The following is a 26,844-nucleotide window of genomic DNA, read 5'->3' as shown; positions in this document are numbered from 1 at the left end:
AGCATAAAGGAATCCTGTGCCGAAGGAATGGATCCTCAGGAGCTTAGTCAAGATCGGGAGGCGGGGTTGGTGGTAGGGAGGCGGGGATAGTGCTGGGAAGACTTGTACAGTCTGTGCCAGAGCCAGTGGTTGGGAGGCGGGGCTGGTGGTTGGGAGGCGGGGATAGTGCTGGGCAGACTTGTACGGTCTGTGCCAGAGCCAGTGGTTGGGAGGCGGGGCTGGTGGTTGGGAGGCGAGGATAGAGCTTGGCAGACTTATATGGTCTGTGCCAGAGCCAGTTTTTGGGAGGCAGGGCTGGTGGTTGGGAGGCGGGGATAGTGCTGGGCAGACTTATACGGTCTGTGCCCTGAAGAGCACAGGTACAAATCTAAGTAGGGTATACACAAAAAGTAGCACATATGAGTCATCTTGTTGGGCAGACTGGATGGACCGTGCAGATCTTTTTCTGCCGTCATCTACTATGTTACTATGTTACCCGCCCCTAGTGCTAAAAAGTTAATTTTATATTTTAGCTTGAGGAAAGTGTACATATATCCCAAAATTATCATGGGACACCCCAGTGCTCCCTGCGGTATGCTGTGTTTTTTTTTTTTTTTTTTGGCTGTGGTAAGCATGCATTAGTGCTTACTGCAGCTTTCTAGAAAGGCTTCTATGAGTTCATCAGGTTTAAATTTGGGCTTAAATTTTAGACCTTTTTTTTTTTATATAGGCAGTTTATTGGTCTCCTCTTAGTTTAAGGCAGTGGCAATCCTTGGTCGGCTGCCACCCGGGGCGGATCGCCGCTGTGCCCCCCCCCCCACCAGGTGCAGTGGCTTCTGTCCCCCCCGGGTGCAGCACGATACCCCCCCCCCAGGCGCAACACCCCCCCCAGGTGTATTCTTACCTGCTGGGAGCAGCCGCATGGCTGTTGGTTCTGCAAGTTCCTTGCTTCCTCTGCTCTGGAACAACCTGTTCCGGGGCAGAGGGAGCAGGGAACCAGCGGAGCCGACAGCTGCGTGGCTGCTTTTTGCACCCCTCCAGCGGCGTGCACCCGAGGTGAACCGCCCCCACCGCCCCTTCCTCGGTATGCCACTGGCTTAAGGATCTCATATGGGTTTTATTTCTCTGTTTTTCTGCCTTCTGTTTCCCCCTTCCCTTTTCTGTGTTTTTCCTTTCTTCCTTTAGCCCCCTCTCCTTTTCCTCTTTCTTTTCTCCTAACTCTCCCTTTTCTTTCCACCTTTATACCCCACAAGCCAAGCTTCTTCTTTTTAAATCTCAATAAATATTATACCTACTGTTTCTGCTGTTGCTCATAATACCCCTTAGAATACCCCCTTGTGTACACTCATAATGCAGCAGTGCTGTTTGGGGCTTTCAGTCATAGAAGCCAGCTCTGTGAATGCTGGTGGGTGCTGAGTACGCCCCCCCCCCCCCCCCCCCCCCCTGATATTGAGCAAGCTCCTTCCTTGTGTCAAGGGAGAGGTAGTTTGTATTGTGTTTGGCACGCCCACTCATTTTGAAGTATTGGCACCTATGCTTTCAGTATATGTGTATTATCCTAGTACACCATCATTATGCAACAGCACTGTTTGTTTTCAATACAATTTTTTTAAATAAATATTGCTTTAATACATGTATATAATCCTTTTACATAGACATACTGTTCCTGCTGCTGCTGCTCACAATACCCCCAAGTATACCCTCTCTATGCAGCAGTGTTGTGTGCTTTTAATACAAGGGCTTTCAAAACAGCTTTTAATACATATGTAATCCTTTTACCTAGGCATACTGTTTCTGCTGCTGTTCACAATACCTCTTCACACACTTGCAATTACTTTTGTGATGAAAAACGTTTAAAAATATCTTATGTATAGAATAATGAGGTTGATATTCAAAGCAATTTAAGTTGTCAGCAGTTAGCTTAGCAGGGTTTAAAAAAGGATTGGATAATTTCCTAAAAGAAAAGTCCATAAGCCACCAAATGGCTTGGATTTGGTCGTTTCTGAGATGGGCATCCTCAGTTTCCATTATCGCCCAAAACCGGGATCGACCATCTCTAAGGATGACCATCTCTAAGGTCGACCTAAATGTTGAGATTTGGGCGTCCCCGAACGTATTATCGAAATGAAAGATGGCCGCCTAATTTGTTTGGATAATACGGGTTTCCCCGCCCCTTCATGGGGCCGTCCTGCGAGGACGGCCCCAGGAAAACTTGGGCGCCCCGTTCGATTATGCCCCTCCGCATGTATTAGTGTTCAATTCAGAGTTTAGCCAGCAGATGGTAGGGCATCATATAACAGGAGTTGAACTTTCATTCTGGGAGAGATGCAGTAGAAAGGAGAAGCATTTTCTTTTTTTTTTCGGGGGGGGGGGGGGGTGCTTGTTTCAGTAAGCATTTTTATTGAGGGTTAAAAAAAGAAAACAAGCAAATACAACTTCATAAACAATAATATTAACCTCTCTCACAATATGCTAATATATCAACCTAAGAATTTATTGTGCTTCTATATTATGTAGTAGTCTTCTACAAATCTAAATTTTGTAACCGCCTTTTTAGCAAAATGTAAGCCATATTGAACCTGCCATACGGTGGGAAAATGTGGGATACAAATGCAATAAATAAATAAATAAATAAATAAATTATTAAGATGGACTTGAGAAAATCCACTGCTTATTTCTAGGATAAGCAGTAAAATCAGTTTTAATGTGCTGGGATCTTGCCAGACGCTTGTGATCTGAATTGGCCATTGTTGGAAACAGGGTAATGGGCTTGATGGACTTTTGGTCTGTCCCAGTATGGCAACACTTACGAACTTATGAGAAGCTCCTGACTGGTTAAATCACTTGAGCGCGGCTATCCGCTAATGTTCAGCAGTACGAACCACTGAACTGAAATCAGGCTATTTGGTGGGCAGTCTGGGGGTAGAGTCGGCACTTAGGCGTTTAAGTGCCGATATTCAGTACTAACTGCCTAAGGGGTCCTTTTACTAAGCTGCAGGAAAAAGGGTCTTGCGCTAACGGCAGGCGCTGTATTTCCCGTGCGCCAGGGCCCTTTTTACCGCAGCAGATAAAAAGCCCTCAGACAAACATGGCCATGTGGTAAGAGAACTCTTACCGAGTGGCAAGGCAGCGGGGAACCCTTACCGACACCCATTGAGGTGGCGATAAGGGCTCCCGCAGTAACCTAGTGGTAACCAGGTGGTGCATGGTGATGTTCAATTACTGCTGGATTACCACCGTGCAAACCATTTATGGGGGTTTTCTTTATCGTTTGGTAAGCCCGCATTGAGTTTACCAATGCTTTGGAAAAGACCCCCAAAGTTAAGCAGCCAAATTGTTCTACATTACAGTCCTATCTTTACGCAGTGTAGCTTAGGTGGTTAAGTACTGAATCTCGCACTTAACTGCATAAGAGATAGCTGGCCACATAAACCTGCGTATTCAATGTCACTGACTAGCAGGGCATAAAGCCAAAGGCAGCTAAAAAAACAAATTTGCCACCACTGGGTAAATATTTACCCCAATGTTTCCATAGTTCTTGTTTCTGCTCAAAATACTCCCTAATATACCTCCCCCTACGGGTCCTTTTACCAAGCGGTGGTAAAAGGACACCTGCGGTGGTGTCGGCCTGTGGGTTTGCCGATCACCGAGGCCTCTTCTTACCACCACTGGTAAAAGGACTTTAAAAAAATGGAAATGGAAATGGTAAGTATAACACTTGCCATGCAGCCTTTTCCAGGGGTAGCCCATAGCACCACCTATTTAGGAGGTGGTAAGGGCTCCTGAGCTAACCCGGTGGTAACGTGCAGCACTCAGTGTTGCCCAATTGCTACTGGGTAAATCCCAAGCGCTAGAAAATGTAAAAATTGTATGATGCTGGAAATGCTGCGAGGTGGGAGTTGGCACTACCGCTGTCTCCTGCGGTAGCCCGGCAGTAGGGCCGAATTGCCACACACCTGCCCCCCTGCCCGCGGCTTGCTAAAAGGACCCCCTAATGCAGCAGTACTATTTGCTTACAATAGATAGGACCTCACTCATGCCATTTCTTCCTTCACTGTGAAAGTAAAGAAGGGCTCTCAATATGTCTATATGCAGGCTTCTTTAAGTTATTTTTTCACTGTTCTAGTGTACACAGCAGAGAACACAGATGTGTAAACCCAGCAAGCCCCCTTCCCCTGCTTGTTTTTTATTTCTCCTTTTTTTTTTTTTTTACTGATGACATTCTTAGGTTCAGACCTCTGGTCGTTGCTCACAGTACCCCTTAGATTATCCCTTTCAGGAAGCCAGGACAGGTTTCAAACGTACGCATGCGCTGGCTGGCTGCAGCGACCAGGAACGTGTGAGCTTGGTGAGTCCCTTAGATATTAATATATCTTTCTTTTCCTCCTTGTTTTTTTAAAGTTCTTTAAGAGGGGAGGTTTTCTAAGTTTAAGAAAAGAGGTCTGTTATTTTTTTAATACAACCCTTTCTGTTTTTAGTTTTGTTATTATTGATGAGGTAAGACCCTGCACCTTTTCCTTAAACACTTACGTAGTACAGGGGGCATTATTTAATGTGCAGTCACATAAAACATTAATTGAAGTATTATTCAGCAGTAGTTTTGGCAGTTCTGGTTTTAACTAATTGAAAATTAGAGTTTTAGCTTTAGATGCAGGGCTATTGATAGACACTAGACAATAAACACATTAATTTACCTTGTATATTCAATCACTAAGTCTGGAGCAGCGATTCTCAACCTTTTTTCAGTATGGACGGACCAGATAGATTATGCTGGCATACATGACACAATGCAAACATGACCCTCGTGTACCTTTGATCTGATGCAGATCATGTTTACATTTAATTCATAAGAACTGCAGTACTGTATCCACAGAATCCTTCTCTCTCACCAACAACAGGTGCAGATCAGAACTAGCACATTCAGTGGCGTTCCTAGGGTAGATGACACCCAGGGCGGATCACCGATGCCCCCCCCCCCCCGGGTGCAGCGCGACCCTCCCACCCCTGGCGAAAGGACACTTCCCCCCCCCCGGTGCATTTTTACCTGCGCGGGGGGGGGGGGGCCGCGCGCGCCTGTCGGCTTTGCTCGTTCCATGCTCCCTCTTCCCCGGAACAGGAAGTAACCTGTTCCGGGGCAGAGGGAGCACGAAACGAGCGGAGCCGACAGGAGCGTGTCACCCCCCCAGCGGCGTGCACCCGGGGCGGACCGCCCCCCCCCCTTGGTACGCCACTGAGCACATTTTCTCCATAGAAATCATCATTAAAAAAAAGTATATATTCTGATTCTCATGCTGAGTAATATTTATTTATTTAGATTTTGCTCACACCTTTTTCAGTAGTAGCTCAAGGTGAGATACATTCAGATACTCTGGATATTTCTGTGGCCCAAGAGGGCTCACAATCTAAGTTTGTACCTGAGGCAATGGAGGGTTAAGTGACTTGCCCAAGATCACAAGGTTACCACATGAGACATTACTGCTAAGTCAATGGATAGCATCATAAACCAGTCCACTACTAGGCACACTGTGAAATAATACAAAACCTGAAAAAATCCTAATTCAGCACTAAAATATAACACCAATTCCTCAGATTAAAACAACAAAAACTCTACGTCTGAACAGGCACCATTACAATATTACATGGGGTCCTAGAACACCAATATACCAACCAATAGTAAAACATAACAAGTGGGAATACTACAGAGTTCTACGCAGAAACTATATGCAAACAGAATACCACACCTTGGTCACACACAAAATACAGACAGACCCTGAGCAAATACAGAGCAAAGGATTACAAATATAAAGACAAAAACTGAACTGGGAACCCCAAAATGTCAAACTAGGCATTCACCATAACATGAGGGAAATAAAAACGGAAATGTATTTCCCCCGTATTGAATAAAACACAAAGGATGACGCACATTTCCCTAAACTAACATATTCTACCTCATTGATTCAAAATAAAACACTTTTTTTTCTACCTTTGTCTGGGAATTTTATTTTTCCAAGCATGTCTGTCCCAGTTTCTTGTTTGTCTTCCGCTCTCTGGGTGCTGTTCATTTGTCCTTTCTGCACTTTCCTCCTGTCTTCTTCCATTTCCTCAAAACATCAATGTCTGACATTTTCTCGTTCACTCTTTTCTGTTTGCCCACTCAAATTTCACCCTCTCATCCCTCAGTCCTCCGCCGCCTATATTTCACTTGCCTATCAACTTTCCATCTCCTCCTTTCACCCTGTAGCTGTCCTGGCTCATTATTCTGTCTTCTTTCACTCACTCCCTATTACTGCTACCTTCTGTACTCACCATCCTCCTCTCAGTCATCTCCTTGAGAACCCCAACAGTCTGTCCCACATGGTTCCACCATGCCAAACATCTCCCCCTCCTTTTTACACCCTTGTAGCCCAGTATTTCCCTGTCCCGCCCACCTCTCCCTCTTCTTCACCCCTATGGCCCAGCATTTCCTTGATCCCGCTCCCTTCCCCTCCACTCCTATGATCCAGCAACTCTGTTACCTCTCCCTCCCCCCACCATGGTGCAGCAACTCCATATCCCCCCTCTCTCCCCTTCCCCTGATGGCCCAGCAGCTTTCTGTCCCTTCTGCTCCCACCCCCACCAATAAATGTTCATCAGGTCAGCAGTTGCAGAAAACCCAGCCTGGCAGCAGAAGTTGTGGCTACACAAATCTCAATGCCCTACTGCTATCCAGGTTGTGTAAGCAGCAAATCACACACCAGAAGTGAAAGCCTGCTAAGTGCAGTTTACCACCTTTGTAACCCAGGAAGGAGCATGTCATCGGGGTTTGAGTAGCCACATCTCTCCCTTCCCCCATAGCCTAGCATCTCTGCCTTACCCTCCCTCCATAGTCTGACATTTCCCCAACCCCCATGGTTTGACATGTCTTCCCTCTCTCCTTAGTTCCCTCACCTGATGTCTTGCATCTCTCCTGTCCCCTTCCACTGCGAGTTCAGCACCTCTCCCTCATCTTCCCTCTGCACCTTCAACCAACCTACAAAACCTGAGTTCTTCACCAGCTCCCTCAGCAGTAGCTGCAGCAGTAACAGGCTGCCTGGGCTTACCCGGATCCTTCCCTTTGCAGTGTCCTGCCCACATATACACAGAGGTGTACAGGGAAGGATCTGAGTCATTCAAGACAGTATGTTACCACTGCCAGCACTGGCAAAGAACTAGGGCTTTGTGGACTGGTGGGGGGGGGAGGGGGGGTTGTCTACATCATAAACAGAAAAAAATGCTGCTCTGTGTGCTCGCCACCCGATAACACACCTCCCAGGTGCTCACAACACACTGTTGTATTGCGACACACTTCTTGAGAACCGCAGCTGTAGAGTGATTTTTCTTTGATAGAGCAGTACTAATAGCATTAATCTATCTTTAGAGACATCTTTATTCATTTTGTTCAGGTTCCTTCTAATGAAGACGTTCAGTTTCAACACTTTTGAATGGTGTAGCAATGTCTTTCTTAAGATCAACTGCTTGTAAGCTTACATTGATTTTTTAAAACTATTTTAATTATTTAAATTACATTATGTCTTTTTTAATCTTAGATATGAGCGGCTTAAGGTTTGTGAAAACATACTGAATTTACTCAAATTGAAAATCAAGGTCAGCTGAAACACATGATTATTTTATATTTATCAATTATATATGTTATGGTATAATGAGTTTTCTCTTTGTGGTTGGCTTCCTTTATATGTATTATATTTATTTTAGAACTTATTTTTGCATATTTTTCTAAATGAGATTATGTATGTCTTTTTAATTTGTTCAGTATAGCTTTTTCAGGTTGTACTCATTTTTATGTGAAGTATTCTTTTTAAATTTTGAAGGATTTTCTTTTTAATATATGATAATGTTTTTAAATGTATAGATACATATTTTAAAGCTCTTTAAAATAATTTATATATATATATTTTTCTAATGCATATTATTTTAATGTTAGGACCCCTGACATAGGCACTTACTGAAACACGGGCCATCAATATATTATTAACCAGAGCATAGCTCGAGGGACATCATTATCCCCATGGCCGGGCCCACTTTTTGCTGTTTTGTTTTCTGTGGAACGTATTTGTACATCTCCTGTTTCTCTTCTAGCACTGCAAATGACAGCGGATAAAGACCAAGGACCTAATATTGAAAGGATTTGGAGTGGAAGAGTAGTCTAATAGCTAGTGTAGTGTGCTGAGAACCTGGGAAGCTAGGCTCAGTTCCCACTGTGGATCCTTGTGATCCCGCGCAAATCACTTAACCCTCTGTTGATCCTGTGCAAATCACAACGCTCTGTTGTCTGAGGTACTAAGACTTAAATTATGAGCCCACTAGGGACAGAGAAAGTACTTGTATATAATAAGCACAAACTGCTTTGGTTGTACCACAAAAAGGTGGTATATCAAATCCATGAAGGCCATAAGAACATAAGAAGAGCCATACTGAGGCAGACCAATAGTCCATCTAGCCCAGTGTCACAAGTACCTGGCAGAAACCCAATTAGTAGCACCATTCCCGTTTCCAATCTCAGGGCTTGCAGTGGCTTCCCCCATGTCCATCTCAGTAACAGACTATAGACTTTTCCTCCAGGAACTTGCCCAAACTTTTTTTTAATTCAGATACACTAACCACTGTTACCACATCCTCTGGCAAAGAGTTCCAGAGCTTGACTATTCTTTGAGTGAAAAAATATTTTCTCCTATTTGCTTTAAAAGTATTTCCATACAATTTCATTGAGTGTCCCCTGGTATTTCTACTTTTTGAATGCGTGAAAAATCGTTTTATTCTTTTTCTAAGCTATGGTAAAAAGTGGCCTTAGAGCGCTCTTACATGGGTCTTTCCCGCATGACATGATCTACTATAATAAAACTCACCCTCAACATTCTGAAGACAACATTCTGAAGTCACTCAGTCACTCACTGAAGGGTTCATGGATTCATGGTGGTGAAGCCAGAACACTGACCATGTCTCTCTGCCCCGCCCTCACATGACGGACCAATCAGAAAAAACACCCTCAACATTCTGAAACACAAAGGACCATCACAACACCGTTCCCAGGCAACACTAGGCAACGTAAGACGGACCAATCAGAGGAAACTACGTGACAATAAGGGAGGAGCATTCCCCAGCAGAATTGCTCATTATCTGTGCAGCACGGAGAGCACAGAACCACCGCTGGAACGAGAGAAAAATATTCCTGCTGTGGGTATGTGAAAAAATAGACCGGCGGAGAGGGGGGGGAAAATTTTTTACATGCCTAATGCCAGTACTGAAGAGTGCCAGAGGGCCCATAGCAAAGACTATATTTGGGATCGCTTGACATGGAGTCAGAGGAGCCGGAAAACAACGTGCCCGTCACCATCTGGCACGTGGGCGAACAGGACAAGCTGCGGCCAAGCTGGAAGGATTACCCGCGACCCAGCCAGCAGCAAACAGCGACCAAGGAAGGGGGAGGAGTACCGCGTGTTTCCCTACTCCTTCCCTGCCTAGGAATCGCTGGAGACTGGCTGCCAAACTAACGAAACAACCGCACACCGACACACCACCTCCATCATTCGAAAGGCATCCACTCTTTCTTCAACAGAAATGCAAACTAATAATACAAAACAAACAAAGAATACATGGTTTCTCAGGCGGCTGCAGGTAACTCCACACCCCCTTCCTCTTCCCCTTTTGCCGAAGCGGCCAAGGACGTGCCCAACCATCCCCAGCCTCAGGCAAGCTGTCTCCCACCTCGGGGATTCCCCGAGCACCCGGAAAAAGACAGCGATGATTCCTGCAGCGCATAAATGTTCCAGCATTCCCCTGCAGCCGGCCTGAAATGGACCAAACATACCGGATCACCCCCCGACGGCCAGAGACCGTGCTCTTCTCCCTTCCGCCAACTTAAAACAACCATCCCCGTCCTCAGGCAAGCCGTCACCCAGCTCCAGGATGCCCAGAACCCCAGCCCAATGGAAAAAGATGGCGCTGCTTCCAACAGCACATTTCTCTTCCAGCATTCCCCTACAGCAGCCCTGAAACGGCCAAAAAATACCGACAGACAAAGAACGTGCTCCTCAACCTTCCGCCCATCTAAAACAACACTGCTGCCTCAGCACAACACAAAAAAAAAAAAAAATGGAAAAAAAAAACACTCAACAAAGGGTGACCCCCCCTACAACCACATTTACATTTCACCAACAGAAAGACCCCCCTCCACAAACCTCCTTGACAGTCAAAACCACACACACACAATACAACAGAAACACACCCTCAAAGCCACACACCAATCCAACACACTTTGCCAGCACAGCACATCCCCCAACCCCCAAGCAAAAAACAAAACAAAAAAAGACACACATCAACAACCTGCACACACACCGCACCCTCACACACACACAAAAAAAACCACATGCTAGCGCCCGTTTCATTGGTTTCGGAAACGGGCCTTTTTTACTAGTATGACATAAGTGCTTATATTCTGTGAAACTTGGAAAGCTCTATGTGGATTACAAGGTCAAAGAGAAATGGGACTAACACAGAGAATTATACACATTAACACTAATTAAAACAATAGGATTAATAAACATCTCAAGTATTTGTGGAAGCCAAGTTTTCAGATATTTTCCAAAATTAAAGTAAACCCATTAGTACCTTAGGAGCCCTTTACAGAGGCACGGGAGGGCTAACGTGCTCCCAATTGGCACTACTGCCAGGCTAGCATATGCACCCGGTGGTAATTTTGATTTTGGCATGCGCCAAGTCCCGCATTAGAAAATTTTCTGTTTTCTACTGCAGGGAGTGTTCCCAGCGGTAACCGGCAACACACCCACATTGGTGCATACTGCATGGCTACCACGTGGATAGCACGTGAGCCCTTACTGCTAAGTCAGTGGGTGGCAGTAAGGGCTGAGGCCATAAATAGACACATACTAGTTTTAATATTAGTGCAGGCCCATTAAAAAAATCACATTTTTTTCCCAACCATGTAAAAACTGTCCCAGCATGTGCCTAAATGACACGCCCACACTACCACAGGCCACTTTTTTACTGTGGCTTTGTAAAAGGGTTCCTAAGTTTCTTCATAAGACAATTCCAATAAATGGGAGACAGATACATAAAAATTGATTTAAAAATACTTGAGTAGTGAACACCTTTAGGTGTTTGGAAATGCAATACCAAAGGATCTTGTAGTTTTGACCACATTTCTGTGGTAGGGAGGATGATAAGAGAACACATGTAATGTGGTGCTAGGCCATGAAGTACTTTAAATAACAATGTTCAGAGCTTGAACATGATCCTAGCATAGACAGGCAACCAATGAGCTTTAATTAAGAGAGGAGTTACTCTTATATTTTCCCTCAAAGTAAACCAGTCTGGTAACTGTGTTCTGCAATATCTACAACTTTCTCATAGAGAAGTATTACAACCCACATACAGTGAGTCGCAGTAGTCTAACTGACTTAAAACTAATGCTTGTTCAAATGGTTTTTTTTCTCCATTTTTTGTAGTAATGGCCACTTGCTAACGTTTCCAATAGCTTGTGGCCGTTAAAAAAAGCTTTACTGTGAGAGCACTTACTGCCACCCATTTTGTAGGTGGTAAAGACTCACGTGCTAATGTAGCTGCACTAATTGATTAGTGCAGGAATGCCCATTCTCTGCCCCATGATACACCTTGTCATGAAACTCCTAGCCACCCGCCTGGGGCTCCCCCGTGACCACTTAGGGTCTATCCCCAGTACAGCTCAGGTCCGCTTGTATGTTCCACTTGTGCTCTACGCTAGCACCATCTTCACACTGACTGGGTCACAAGCACCTCTAGGTGAGTCTCCTACTTTGAGATTATCCCCAGTGATTTCTAGGTTACTGGGGTCACACTCCCAGTTCTCCCACAGTTCCTAAAATGCACTCGCAGACCCAGCATACGAACCATTAGGATTCTTATCAGTCCAGACAAGCAGAGTCAACAAACTAATAGTGTTTATTGTCACAGAACTTGGAACAGTGAAACAGAAAAAGTGCAATCAGCGAACAGTAACGAGTAACTGAAATATGGATCAATTATAACACTAACTAAACATTTGTATACTATTTAAGCAGTACCTGGGAAGATCAGGACAGAGCCTCAGCAAAGAGATCCTACTCTCTTTTCTTCCTGACTTAAAACTGGAGCAAAAGCCAGTAGCTCCTGGGTAACTTCAAACTCCAGGCCAATCAGAGCCCAGAACAACAACATTTGAAAATAGCTGTCTACATCACTGCAGGCACTTCCCCTTTTCTGTGTTAACTAAAGAAAGTCAGGGGCCCTTTTATAAAGGTGCGCTGAAAAATGGCCACGCAGTTGCCGGGTGGTAACTCAAAATTGATGTGCGTTGGGTGTGCGTAGGCGCCTATGCAGCTTAGTAAAAGGGCCACAGTTCTCTGTAACAACTTTAAACATGAACCACTTGCTGGCCAAACTAGAGAAATACATTGCAGGAAAATATCAAAACAATTATCACAGGCTTAAAAACCTATTGTTCTGTCACACACCTCTTCCCAAATAATTGTTTTTAGCGAACGGTTAGTGTGCACAGATTTCAGTTACCACAGGATGCCAAAGCGTGTCCCATGGTATACCATTTTAAGTTGCATTAGGCATCCTTAATAAAAGGGCCCCTTTGAGAATTATTGTCATAAATTGGCCTCTGTGCTAACTTTCTAGGGCTGAGTTCTGAATTTCACTAAACTCCTAAATTTAGGAGCATAAAAAGCGAATGGCAAAAGGCCAGATTTAGGGCAGAGGAATAAAGATAGGAGCTTAGCACTGATTTTCAGTACTAGTTTCATAAATTATACTCATAAATCTAGACAAATAAATGGCATCCCTAAGTTTATAAGCATAAATTGAAGCTCCTAAATAAGAGGAACTTCAGCTGAAAACTTATGTTTGTCTGAAAATAGGGCAAATATTTAGGAGGATAAGTTAGGAGCAAAGATTTCACAGCTCAGCTTTTTTTGAATATTGGACCCAGTGACTGATTCAGTCTGCCTAGTTTTCCTCCCTGGTTTTGTGCTACATTGGATAGATGGTCCATATATGGGTATGGGAATTTGTACAATCAATACATGCTCTATCTTTTTGCTTTACATTTTTGCCACTGCCCAGCCCTCCATTTCTGGCACAAGTGCATGTATTTGGTAATAGCCATGTCTGTTTCCTGCAGTTTACCACAGCCATCTTGGAAGTCTAATGTAGTCATCACACCACAGCTAGGGTTGTAACCATGGCCCACTCTGTATAGGCTTCTCAGGGCTTTTTGGAAGCCTGATGCAGTGATCTACCATTCTTTTTACTTATTGGCTTATATGTTCGTCTCCTCAACCTCTCAAATTTCATATGATCAAACAAGAACATCCCCTCTTCTAGGGGTGTACAGCCCAAACATTTTCACTTTGTTTAGTTTTCCATATTGTCTATGAGAGTTTTAATTTTTAATTTATTTTAGGGGCAGTGTCATAAAGAGTTCACATGCTTCAAGAGTGCAAACAATTTACAACATAGGAAAAAACCTAATTTCCTTTTTGTGTTTAGGGCTAAAAATGACATGAAATGGCATGGGGAAAATGCATTTTGATCCCTGTTTGAATGATAGTTATTAGTAGCAGCATCACCTAAGTCAGAATCTTGGATTTTCTAAAGCCTGTCAAAACATCTGCCTGGTACTATCCCATCTTATTCTCCAATGATCCCTTTTTTCCTTGGAGGAAGGGATTTGGTGAGGTGGGGGGAGGGGAGGACATAGTAGATCTAGTTTTTGACAGGCTTCAATGGAGTACATGATGAAATTGTCCATAGAAAAGGAAATTAAAGGACAAGGGGTAACAATGTAGAGATGCAGAGAGGATGGTTCCAAAGAAACCAAAAAAATCCAAGTTGTGCATCACAACTTTTGTCATGGAAAGTCAGACTATAGATTTTGGTGTGTTTATCTGTACAGCAAAGTGTGAAGTGAAGAAACTTTGGCAATATAATGATTGTACCCTATTAAACAGGCTAAGCTGAGGCACACAGGTGGCTTGTCTATGGTCATAAGGAAAAACCAGGGTTTGAGCTTGAGATGTTAGGGCTATCCTAACTTATGGTTCTATCTCTCCTCCTAGCTGACAACAGTAATTCAAAATGCCAGAGGATAATAGCTAAAATTGTTCATAAACAGTTTCCAGGATTGAATTGGTAACGGCAGTTGTGAATAGTTTTTCATGAAATATAGACTAAAACTGAGCTCTGTAAATTATTCTGATTCCATGTTATAGGCGCATTAGCGTTTTTAATGCACGTTAACCATGTACGCGTGTTAACTGTGTACACACCTACAATATCACTATAGACGCCTACACGGTTAGTAAACAGGGCCCTAAGTGTCTTATAACACAATTTTGACAGTCTAAAAAATTAATTTCCTTATGAATAAATCACTTGTTCTTGCTTGAGCTATAAAGTCACTTTTACTGCTTTAAGGGGTCCTTTTACTACATTGCAGCAAAAAGTGGCCTGTGCTTCCTTATGCAGGTGTTTCTTGTGTGTTAAGGCCATTTTTACCGCAACTGTAAAATGGTCGATTTTTTTCTATGTTTTGTATTCATGGCCATGTGCTAATGTGGCCATTAAAAAAAAAATACTACGTGAGCATTTATTGCTACTCATTTTGTTGGTGGTGACCAGTTAATCTGCAGTAATGTAGATGCAGTAACTGGTTAGCGCTGGAATGCCCACTCTCTGCTCATGACATTCTCATTAAAAAAAAAAGAATATTTTTTAGCTTGTACATATTTCAGATTTACAATTGGAAGCCTGAGTACATTCTGCAGTACCCCATTTTTAGCTAACACAGCCTGGAGTGGAGGAGTAGCCTAGTGGTTAGTGCAGTGGACTTTGATCCTGGGGAACTGAGTTCAATTCCCACTTCAGCTCCTTGTGACTCTAGCCAAGTCACTTAACCCTCCATTGTCCCAGGTACAAATAAGTACCTGTATATAATATGTAAACCGCTTTGAATGTAGTTGGAAAAACCACAGAAAGGTGGTATATTAAGTCCCGTTCCCTTTCCCCTAATAGAAGGGCTCCTAAGTTCTTAACGACGTTATGCACACTGGCTGGACATGACTTTAAATGTAAAAGGTTTCAAACATTTAACTGTATTGGGGTAACAGTTGAGGGTGTGCAGTATGTTGCACTCCTAGTGTGTTTCTCAGTGTTGGGTGTTTCCTTTTGGCGGCTCCCAACCCCCTCCCCCCCCCCCACCAAATGGTTTTCCTCTGGAACTGTGGAACATTGTGGTTTTGTGCTAGTTTTATTTAATCCTTTTTCTAGTTTGCCGCTTTTGCATTTGCTGATGCTCTACCTGTCTGGGTCAACAGTTATGCCTGAGTTTTTATTGTCATTGTTGCACTTTTTAAACAAGCCTTTTGGTGAAGCCACTTCCACTTTTGAGGATGGTTTGACTTGTGTCAGCTAATCACTCAGTTTTTTATGAACTACTTACAGCTGTTCTCTTTGATTTTTGTTTTACACCTGTGCAGTGGCAGTTATTTTGCATTAATGAACAAATGCTAAATTTACTAACCTTCATTAATGCACATTTTTAAATTCAGGCCTCATTATAGTCAGTGTAGCATATTTACAAATAATGGACTCGTTTTACAAAGCCATGAGGCAAATGTGATGAAACCCATAGGAACTGACTAGGCTTTGCTGCATTTGCTGCGCTGGAATCGCTAGTGCGGCTTTGTAAAAGGAGCCCAGTGCACGCTAAAGTCAATAACAGGCCTTAATGCATTAAGGTGTTTTTTTTAGAAAGGCGTGCTAGTGTTTTTAGCACATGCTAGATGCCATAGGAATATATGAGCATCTTGAGTGTTCAGTGCATGCTTATTTTTAGCGTGCACTAAAAACGCCAGCTCATCTTTCTAAAAGGCCAACTTACATAGGTAGTGAAACTAGTGCTGAGTGAGCTAAGAACCTGAAATCAGTTCAGCCTATGGAGCTGGTTGTTATGCAAATGTGTATTCTATAAGCCTAATTTTCATCTAAGCTCATTATTTGGCATGAAAAATGTTAAAGAATACAAAACATAATAGTAGAAATGCAGTTGAACTCGATGTATACTGTTGGATAGAGGTGCACATATTTTAGTCAGTAACAGTTTGTTCATTAGGTTGTTTCAGTCTATTATGCGGTTGGAAGTAATGCTAATGCAACATGGCAGCCTTTTAGAGACCTGATTTAATCAAAGACAAAAAGATTATGATTCTGTGGTAGCTATTAGAAGGCCATTTATAATGACTTGTAAAGGCATGTGTGAGCAGAAGAGGGAAGTGGCATGCTGTTCCTTGGCCTAGTTCATTTCAGTCTTACTATTTTTTTTACTTTCAGTAATTCCTTTAGTGTATGACTGGTGGTAAGTAAGGGGGTGATTTTAAAGGCATTTCTTTGGGTAAAACAGAAATGGCCTTTTCTAACTATGAGGCTCTTTTACTAAACTGCTGTAGATGGCCTTCGTATGTGCAATGTGGGACATTTCTGCAAGCTAAGGCCATTTTTACCACGGCCTTAAAATTGCTATTTTTCAAAATTTTTCTTTTTTTCTGACCATGCGCTAATGTTAGCATTAGTGCACATCAAATGAAATAAAATAACATGGGAGCACTTACAGCCTCCTATTTAGGAGGCTGTAAGGGTTCATGCATTAAGTCCATGTAAACCAGTTAGCATGTGGTCATGACAGTGGGTTAACTGTTTAACGCTTCCAAACCCGTTCTCTGCCCATGGCACACCCATAGCCAAAAACTTTTTAAAAATAATGCGTGATTACCACACACTGTTTCCAAAACGAACAGATCCTGCATTAGGCATTTTTTTCCCACATTAAACATGCATTAGCGATTAATGTGGTTTAGTAAAAGGGCCCTTATGTGCTTAAACTTGTATATAGACACTCTCCCACTGATATTCAAAACTATTAAACCAGTCCAGTTAAATAGTGTTTAAGCACCTAACCACAGAGGTTCAGAGGGCGATAACTGGTTAGCTCCTGCCGAATATCCCCCTTAGTGGGTAGCCGCTAACCGGCTAAATCACACAACATAGCTGGTTAGGCATGGATGTTCAGCGCCACACCGGCTAAGTTGAGCGATCAAAATAGGCCGCTTAAATAGCAGGCTTATTTTTGACTGCTAAAAAGGTTAACCGGTTAGTGCTGAATATCAGCATAGCCGGTTATTTTTTATTTATTTATTTTATTTATTTATTGCATTTGTATCCCACATTTTCCCACCTCTTTGCAGGCTCAATGTGGCTTACAATACATCATGAATGGTGGAATTAAATTAGAAAATAGACATTTACTGTTACAGAGGAATCTTGGGTTACATGATAATGGCAAAACATGATATATATAATGGGAATTACTAAGGTCATCATGATAGAGCTCTTTAGTTTAACTTTTTATTGGCCAAAATAAACCTGAATGTTCAGTGCCGGTTGCCGGAACTGGCCCAGCATTGAATATCCGGGTTTAACACCCGTGGCGGGCAGCAAACACGCCACCCGCTGCCCCCTGTATATATATTTTCCATTTATTTAGTCTTATATCCCACATTATCCAAATCGGTTCTATGTGACTTACAGTGTAAAGAATCAGTTAAGGTTTGTTTACAGTATAATCGGAAACTGCAATCAACAGGTTTACAGCATAACAAAGGATTTACTAAGAGAACTAGAATCATCAGGGTCACAGAGTAATGGGAACCTACTATGACAATGATTCTATTGTGTAACAGTTGCATTGTAAGAGAGGGGCTACAATCAACAGGGTAACAGTGAAAATTAAGAGCTATTATGGCTGAGAGTGCAAGGTGAAATAAAGAACATATTGAATAATAGAGTAGCTATGTGATATTATGGAGAGCAAGATTCAAGATTTGGTGACTAGGGAGTTGTCAATGCTGAGTCAGTTGAAGAGTGACTAGGAACCGTAAGTTTATCTGAGCTGGGTGGAGGTGTTCTAGAGGTGGAGTTTAGACTTGTGAGGCCATCTCATAAATTACATCCCTGTGCACATAGAATAAAACAGGAAATTTGTACCTGTGCTCTCTGTTGGTTAATTTTCAAAGGAAAAGAATTAGCACGCTTCCCTGTTGAAAACTAGTATAATTTATGTTTCCTTGTCATCAGCAGCAGATGAATCCATTAACTGATGGGTTGTATCCACCTACCAGCAGGTGGAGATAGAGAACACTGAAAAACCATAGTGCCTCTTGGATGGCTAGCCCCCAGCTGCCTTCAGTGTTTCTCTATCTCTCAGCAGGTGTGGACGTAGCTTGATCAGCTCCTGGATTTCAGACTGCCTGGGGTGGCTCCTGTGCTTTGCCAGTTGAGCAGGGGTGTTGTGGCTGGTGGTGCCCACTTTGAAGGCATATAGGTTCGCCCTTTCTCTGCCTTACCCATTCCCCCCGCCTCCTGGAGTCCCTCTGTTGCTTCCTGCCTCCAACTTGTGGTGGTAAATGTGAGCCCTCCAAAACCCACCCGAAGCCCACTGTACCCTCATGTAGGTGCTCCCCTTCATCCCTAAGGGCTATGGTAGTGGTGTACAGTTGTGGGGAGTGGGTTTTGGGGGGCTTAGCACCGAAGGTAAGGGAGCTATGCACCTGAGAGCAATTTGTGAAGTCCACTGCAGTGCCCCCTAGGGTGCCCGTTTGGTGTCCTGGCATGTCAGGGGGACCAGTGCACTACGAATGCTGGCTCCTCCTATGACCAAAGGGCTTGGATTTGGTCGTTTTTGAGATGGGCTTCTTCTGTTTCCATTATCGGCGAAAACCGAAGTCGCCCATCTCTATGGTTGACCTAAATATTGAGGGGATGTCCTCAGAGATGTTCCTCCCCGTTCGATTATGCCCCTCCATGTAATGGATCACTGAATTTCTTTAGAAATCCTTGTGTGGCTGAGGCTGACAACCAGGCAAAGACTGAAGTTTCTAAGCCCTTCTTGCTGACCAAATCACAACTGACAATGTGGTTGGTTTTGATTGAAATGAAAGAAACAGCAAAACCAGACTGAAATGGAAGTACTATAAGGTCATTGAGATTTCAAGGCTGTACAATCTGTTTCACTCCAGGACAATATTTTCACACTTTTTTGAGGAGCATTTTAGCATAAGATGGCCAGGCCACTATTGGGAAACTCACTTACACTCAGCTAGAGCTGTGAAAATTATTTCAGGACACATCTTTGAATTCTTGAGGGGAGTGAAATCTTTTAACTGTAGTTGGATTTTTTTTTTTTAAGTCAGGAAAATGTACTCAAATTCTGGTCTTCAGTGTAGGTGAGTTTGAACTTGGTTGTTGACCTCTTTATCGTGCCTTTCCTTTCAATAACCCAGTCAGTGCAGATGAAAGATTTGCGTAAATCCTTTGACATCGGCTGAGTAGATCTTGATGCTGGCGTAGCATTTTCCCTTAGTTCTGAATACTGAGACTGAGGGATTGGGTTTGGAATGGTCAGAACTAGTCATCTGCTTCAGCATCTTTTTGAGTTAATGGCAATACGTAAATTTACACTATATTACAATGCATGGGGCCAACTTCATGCTGTGTGCAGAAATTCAAAAGGTTATGAGTAATTTTTACCCACAGACTTTGCATTAATAGCAAATTATCTTTCAGAACACATGATTTGCTGCATCTGGATTTCGAAAAAAAAATTACAGCATAGAAACAGTTATGAGAATGTTAATATCAAATGCACATTTTATACTGAGTAAATGTTTGATTATTTTATTTTGTATTCAAGTGTTTGGTATTCTGCTTGCCAGAAACTGATCAAATCTTTGTACAATTACATTAAAAGGTCGAACAGATTAGAAAAGGAACACCATTTTATAGATGGGACAGATAACACATCACTCAAGGAAAGCCAAATAAGAGATTCAGGACAAGATAAAAGGCATAAGGAATTGAAAAGTATTACAATTTGATTTATCTGCAGCATTTGGTTTAATTGACCATACTTTGCTGCTGCAGGTATTAAGTGGGTTAGGAATATACGGTAGGGTGCTGAGATGGATGGAGGGTTTTCTGAGATTAAGAAATGGTTAGAATGTCAGGTATACTATCGGAAAAAATAGACAATGTCCTATGGGGTCCCTTAGGGATCCTCACTATCTACCAGTCTATTTAATATTATGATGAGTTCCTTGTGTAGGAAATTAGAGGAGGAATGAGTGGAAGTCTACATTTATGCTGATGACATCAGTGTCTTTACTAGATTGAGGGGCCCTTTTACAAAGGTGCATTAGATGTTACGTGCGTGCCACGTGCGCCAAAACAAGACTACCGCCATGTTACCACATCCCTGGCGGTAATTTCAGATTTGGCACGTGCCCATACCGCCTGGATGACTTATTTATTTAGTTCTTCACCCACGCGTCGTTTCTGGTGGTAATCGTGTAGCGCCTGAACCCTTACCACTAGATCAATGGGTGGCGTTAAGTGCTCAGGCCAGTTTTGGGCGCGCACTGGTTTCAGTTTTACTCCAGGCCCTTTTCCCGTCCCATTAAAAACAAGCTCTTTTGCAGACATGATAAAAACTGACCCGGCGTGTGCCGAATACATGTGCCTACACTACCGCAGGCCACATTTTACCATGGTTTAGTAAAAGGACCCCTTAATGCCTGATATTGAAGCTAAACTAAGTTCTCTCAGACAAAGTTGAATGCTGGATAGTTACCCATCTTTTAAAATTAAACAGGAGAAAGATATGTTTTTATGGCTAACACTTACTAAGATCACCCTTGCAACCCCTTTTAATATAAACTCCTTTATATTAAAAGGGTTAAACTTTCATTTAGAAGTATCATTGAAGATTCTTGGTGGTTATGCGCCAAAAGCAAGGGAGAAGAGATGGGCTTTGAGTAAGGACTTGAAAATGGGCAGGGAGGGCGCATGGCGTATAGGCTCGGGAAGTCTGTATGCCTCATACTTCCAATAGTACATATCCTGCTAGTTCCAGTAGGTCCCCTCTCCTGCACAGTATTGTCTCCATAGCTATGGAGATAAGCAAGTCCCAATATGAGTCCACACCTCATGCCTTAGATAGGGCAGCCACTACTGGGTGGGGAAACCCAACATACCACCTCAGTGCCTGTCAGAGAGAGAATGATCAGTGTAAGAGGGATGCAGGAATTTCTGAGGAGGTTAAGTCTTAAAGGTACCAGGATGCCCTGAGTAAGGATATGATAAGGTGGGAAGCAACAATATACTACAGCTGACCCTGGTATGCAAATGCAGTAAAATGATAAAACAAACAAAAACAAATTAGAAGGCCAAATTAACCTATGTGCTGGAAGCAGCCCTTAGAGAACAGGAGTGTTGGTCCAGTACAGCATTAGGAATTTCTATTAGAATTCCTATCCCCTGAGATTACTAAACACCTCCTATTGTTTTCAGAAGACCCTAAAGCAACCCCTTTTGACATTTCAGTGCTCAGAATTGGGTCCTTGTGGAAGACCCAGCCATCACAGATAATTCCAGTGTTTGAAGCAAGGAAGTGGCAAACTGAGGGATCACCCCAATACATTAAAAAAAAAAAAACAGACAGGGAAACAGGCGTCCTGGAGAGGGCATGGCAGAGGTACTTTTAGAAATTCCTCAGGTTATATTCCTTTTCATGAGCTCAAAGCACAGAGATGAATATGAAAAGGAGAAAATTAAATGGGAACAGGACAGACACACACTGCAAGTGGAATTAGATTAAAACATAACTTAAAAGCAACTCAGGAAAACAAGGCTAGTGAATAAGGATGTCCTATCCTTCTGTGTCCCACTACCAAATACCTCAAGCCTTCATAGCCCTGCTTGGCACCTTTCACTTACCAGAGGACTCGCTTCAAGAGCCTCAGGATGATGGGTAGGATTCAGTCTCAGAATACAGATTAAAGCTTGTTTCAGCTTTGATATTGGACACTTTTGGATGCCCCAATGTTAATAGCAGGATTGGGGTGGGGGAGTCAAGATAAATTAGCTTTGATTATCACGGGGCTGGAATTAGTTTTATAAATAAGAGTTTCTCCCACTGCAGACCATAAAAATGTGGAACTTTATTAAATTCAAGGTATTAAAAACACAGCTTTGAACTGTGTTGCTATCCCAGTTAAATGGAGCATCCCAGTGCAAAGTGGACAGGACAAAGAAATGTTGTAAACCACTGTCCGCACTATAGTGAGGACAGAAAAAGAAATAATTGGAATTGATGTCCTCAACCCATTAAACCTGGTAGTATATGGCTAATCTTACATGGTGGCAGTGTACAGGAATTCTAAATGCTTCTGAAACTTTAGTACATGAAGTCATTCTCCTGCAGTTAGCAACTCGGTGCACAGAAGCAGATCAGCGTATGATTTAGGTGTAATTCTCCCAGAGGTTGCATGATATTCCAGTCTGGGCACAAGATAAATTAGATTGTGGAAGAATGCACACTGAAATCCTGTTGGCAGGAGAGGCTCCCCCACCACAGAAACAATACCAAGTATCTCATCAGGTATACGCTGGAAGAGAGGAGGGAGAGAGGAGATATGATAGAGATGTTTAAGTATCTCAAGGGCATTAATGTACAGGAAGTGAGCCTTTTTCAACTGAAGGAAAACTCTGGAACAAAAGGGCATACGATGAAGTTAAGAGGGAATAGGTTTAGGAGTAATCTAAGAAAGTATTATTTCACGGAAAGGGTGGTGGAAGCATGGAATTGCCTCTCGGTGGAGGTTGTGGAGACGAGGACTGTGTCTGAATTTAAGAAGGCATGGGATAAGCATGTGGAATCGCTTAGGAAAAGGAAGAATTAGGGGTTACAGAGGATGGGCAGACTGGATGGGCCATTTGGCCTTTATCTGCCGTTATGATTTTAATAGAGCCAGTAACTAAGATTGTAAAGATACTGACGGAGAAGGTTCTGATTAGTCCTTTCTCTTCAACATGCAACTCGCCAGCCTGGATGATAGTCGTGTGGGGGGGGGGGGGGGGGGGGGGGGGGGGGGTCAGAGCTGCCTGCAGTATCTCACAGAGGCCTTTGGCTAACTCTCTGGTTAGGCCCTGAATCTTTAATTAGGATAATATCTGGGGTCAGCGCTGGCAGCGGTAGCTAAATGTGCTGCCTGCCACCAGCTATCGGGGTATATATCTTGGAAAAAGATGATTTTTGAACCAAAAAGAGAGACATTTTTCAGGTTCCAAAATGGTTGTCTTCACCACTCAACTTTATACTTTCTAGCAATATGTCCAAAATCAGACTTATCGAAAATGCCCCTCCACATGTATTACATGTGAAAATTTAGGAGTCCTTTTACTAAGCTGCACTTAAATGTGGCCAGTGGTAGGTTTAGTACGTGGGTTTCCCGCGTGCTCCGGCCACTTTTTAAAGTGCCTCTAAAATGGCAGAATTTTTAATTCTTCCATTAATGACCATGCCCTAATTTCCAGATTAGTGTGTGGCCATTACTGCCTGAGCCCCTACTGCCTCCTATTTAGCAGGTGGTAAGGGCTCATACACTTCTTGTGTGGTAATCGGGCAGCATGCAGCAATGTTCCCGCACTGCCCGATTACCGCCGGGGACGCCTACTCCCCAGCTCCACACTAGAAATGAAAAATTATTTTCTAGCACAGGAAACAACGTGTAGCACACTCAGAACTGCCTTGGGACATCTGGGTGTGCCCGGTGGTAGTGTTTTGTCGTGTACTATACCGCTGCTTCATAAAAGGGCCTCTTAATTTATTTTACGATTTCAAATATGTTTTCCTCCTGGTTTTGTTTCCAGCTTCTTATTATTGTAATCCACAGTGAGCTTATGGTGTCTAGTGGAATAGAAATGGATCTTTGCTTATACCCCTACACTGTCTGGTAAAATGTTCTATTACATACTGTGTTGACATTGTAAGTAGTATATTATGCCATACTTTGTATTGTTGTTTGAATATTTTTACTGCTATAATTGTCTGTTGCTTATGTTTGATTTATTCTTAATGTACACTGCCTTGAGTGAATTATTTCAAAAAGGTGGTAAATAAATCTTAATAAATAAATTTATTGTATTGTAAATGGATATATTGTATCAGGAAAGCTTTTTTTCCTTTGACAGCTATATAGGCAAAAGGCACACAAATGTGTTCAAGAGCTTTCCCAGGTCAAATTCACATGTATATTTTTGGCACACAAAAAAGAGGTAGGGACCAACCGCAAAAATCAATATATTTTATGTAAAGGAAATCAGTGGGGTTTCAGGTTGACAGTAGCTAAAAAAAAAAAAAATCTTTTTCAAAGGAGTCGTACATAAAACTAATTAAAATAAATCCAACCATCCTGTTGGGGAATACTGTAACTTAGATTAGTTCCTTCTTTCTTGCTTAACTATCCAACGAACTTGTTTTGAGTTTAGCTAACCACCAAATTATCCCAACTGACTCTGTTCCCATCATATATCTGCTCTTGGTCCGTCAGCTAGATGGTAAGCCAAATTGTAGAAAATCTTTAGCATCTGTTACTTGATTGTTCTAATGCATGCTTGTGAATCAGTATTATGCTAACATTGTATTATAACTCTGGTATTTGAATTTCAATGCTGTTAAATGTGTATATTTTTGATACTGTTTCACAGTAGTTCTATTATTAGGTTTCAGTTTACTGCTCTGAAGTTTACCTCTTCTAAATTATTGTATTTATGTTTATTCTTGGTTATTTTACTATTCTAATGCTGTTAACAAAATTTTAAGTTTTATGTTAAATTGTACCTGCTGTATGCTGCCTTGGGTGAATCTCTTCATAAAAGCAGTTAATAAAATATAAATGTGATGTGTATTGGTGCTACTGTCTGCCGCAGGGCCACATAGTCTGGACATTAGCAGGATATTTCACAAATAATTCAGCCTCTAGCCACAGCAGTTACAATCTCACTAGAAGAACTACTACTACTACTATAAATCATTTGAATAGCGCTACCAGTCGTACGCAGCGCTTCACAATTTAACATGAAGAAGGCCTTCCACTTCTCCTGGGTCACTTTTGTGAAATCTGTGAACACTAAACTTCTTCCAAAAATAGCAACTCATCATTTACTGTTGAAGAAAGATCTTAATGCCTATTTCCTGTCTGGCTCCAATGCAGAAGTCACCAAAAAGGGTGCCTTGTCAGGTGATGACTGTAAGCTGAAACATCCAAATTGTTCAGTCAATTCACGATTCACATTTCCCTCAGTCTCTTACTGACAGATCATAAACATGTGAGACTGGAGGGAATGGTCCCATAGGACTTCAGGACTTCAATGAAATATGTTTTTTCCAACATCTGCAATGATGAAACCACAGAGGCTTTAGGAAAATTAACACAGCAAATTCCTCCCCATAACAGAATTCTTTGGCTGTCTGACTTGACACACCACTTTTTAAATGCTCACCATATTGAATGAGAGTTTTATTTTGGTTCTCTACCTTTAATGCAATATTGGAAGAAAATTAACAAAATCTGAGAAATCTATTTAGTAAGGGATGCCTCTGTGAAATAAACAGCCAAACTTCCCTTGCCTCTCACCTCTGAAATACATGTGGGGGCACTCTAGGCTTAGGGGCCAAAGAAACCTCACTAGTAAGAGAACAGAAGTAAAAGCCACACTAACAATTGATCCCACCTCATCTCTTATTGAGGTGGAAAACCTATTTCCATTCCTGCCACCTTCCTCTCTCATGGCTTTATCAGCCTAAACAGGATGTAACTTAGTTCCACAGCCTTCAGATCTATAAAATCAGGTCTCTTCCTTCCAGTGGCTTCTGCAGTCTCTGATTCCTCCATAGGAAGTAACACATCACTGCTGCATGATGGAAAGGTTGTTGAGTCATCAGCTGCTAACACAGCTTTTACTAAGCCATGTAAGGCTCTACGCACGTCAAAATGGAGTTACCACACAGCTACTGCGTGGCTCTTGCGGTAATTTCATTTTTGGTGCACGACCGAAAAATAGTTATTTTCGGACACGCGCCAAGTGGCATTTGGTGCTCATAGGTCATTACTGCCCAGTTACTGTGTGAGACTTTACCGCTAAGTCAGTGGCTGGCGGTAAGGTCACAGGCCCAAAATGGACGAGCGGCAATTTTGATTTTACCGCACGTCCATTTTGGGCATGATTCTGCGTGTGCCCAAAACCCGTGTGTACACTACCACAAGCCATTTTTCAGCGCACCTTAGTAAAAGGACCCCACAGCTAGGGGCATTCTTCCATTATAGCTTAACGACACACTGGAGGAGGGAGTACTCTGCCTTAAGAAACTTCCTCCCTCAATATCTCCAACATGTCCTGCTGAACTGACTCTGCACAAAAGAATCCGTGCACACATATTGGATCAGAGCTCAAATTTGGGCGCCATATATAAAATCTGTGAGTGTCTCTGGATGAGAAGCAACTTTACCCTTCTCTTTCCCCATTGCACAGCGAAGCCTACAAACACTTAACACAATGGAACTCCACAGCTCAGAGTAAGTTGTTAGCCATATTGTTCTCCCCCCCCCCCCCCCCACCTTTATTCTGAATGTGGTTTCAGCTGGGGATAAAGGATCTTTGCTATGAAATTTAGGGAATAGATTTTGTGGGAAGGCAGAGAGATGTTTTACAATAATTATTATTTTTGTGCGGTATAGATCTGGAGTCCTTGCAGAACAATTGGTGAATGATTGAAATGAAGAAGTGACCAGGATTTCTGATTAGATGTGTCTATGAAGAGATCTTGACCTTGTTTTCCTATTGGGTTCCAAGCACTTAAAAAACGTGCTCAGCAATTGGAAGGATATTGGGTTAATC

The 26,844-nt window shown here is 42.5% G+C and overlaps 1 protein-coding gene across 4 annotated transcripts in view; it reads left to right on the top strand.

The window, feature by feature from the left end:
* The first annotated feature begins 4,288 nt into the window (after positions 1–4,288).
* MBP (myelin basic protein) overlaps positions 4,289–26,844 on the top strand; it is a 366,551-nt gene continuing 343,995 nt past the window's right edge. For 3 of the 4 annotated variants that reach the window (XR_003943107.1, XR_003943105.1, XM_030211840.1), the window contains exons 1-2: positions 4,289–4,327; positions 7,545–7,602. The gene's annotated coding sequence lies outside the window, so the exon portion shown is untranslated. The remainder of the gene's footprint in view (positions 4,328–7,544; positions 7,603–26,844) is intronic. The other variant, XR_003943106.1, reaches the window with a different exon arrangement.

Source organism: Microcaecilia unicolor, chromosome 1 (assembly GCF_901765095.1).
Source record: "Microcaecilia unicolor chromosome 1, aMicUni1.1, whole genome shotgun sequence".
In the NCBI taxonomy this organism is placed as follows: domain Eukaryota; kingdom Metazoa; phylum Chordata; class Amphibia; order Gymnophiona; family Siphonopidae; genus Microcaecilia; species Microcaecilia unicolor.
This window is presented reverse-complemented; position numbering and strand designations above follow the sequence as displayed.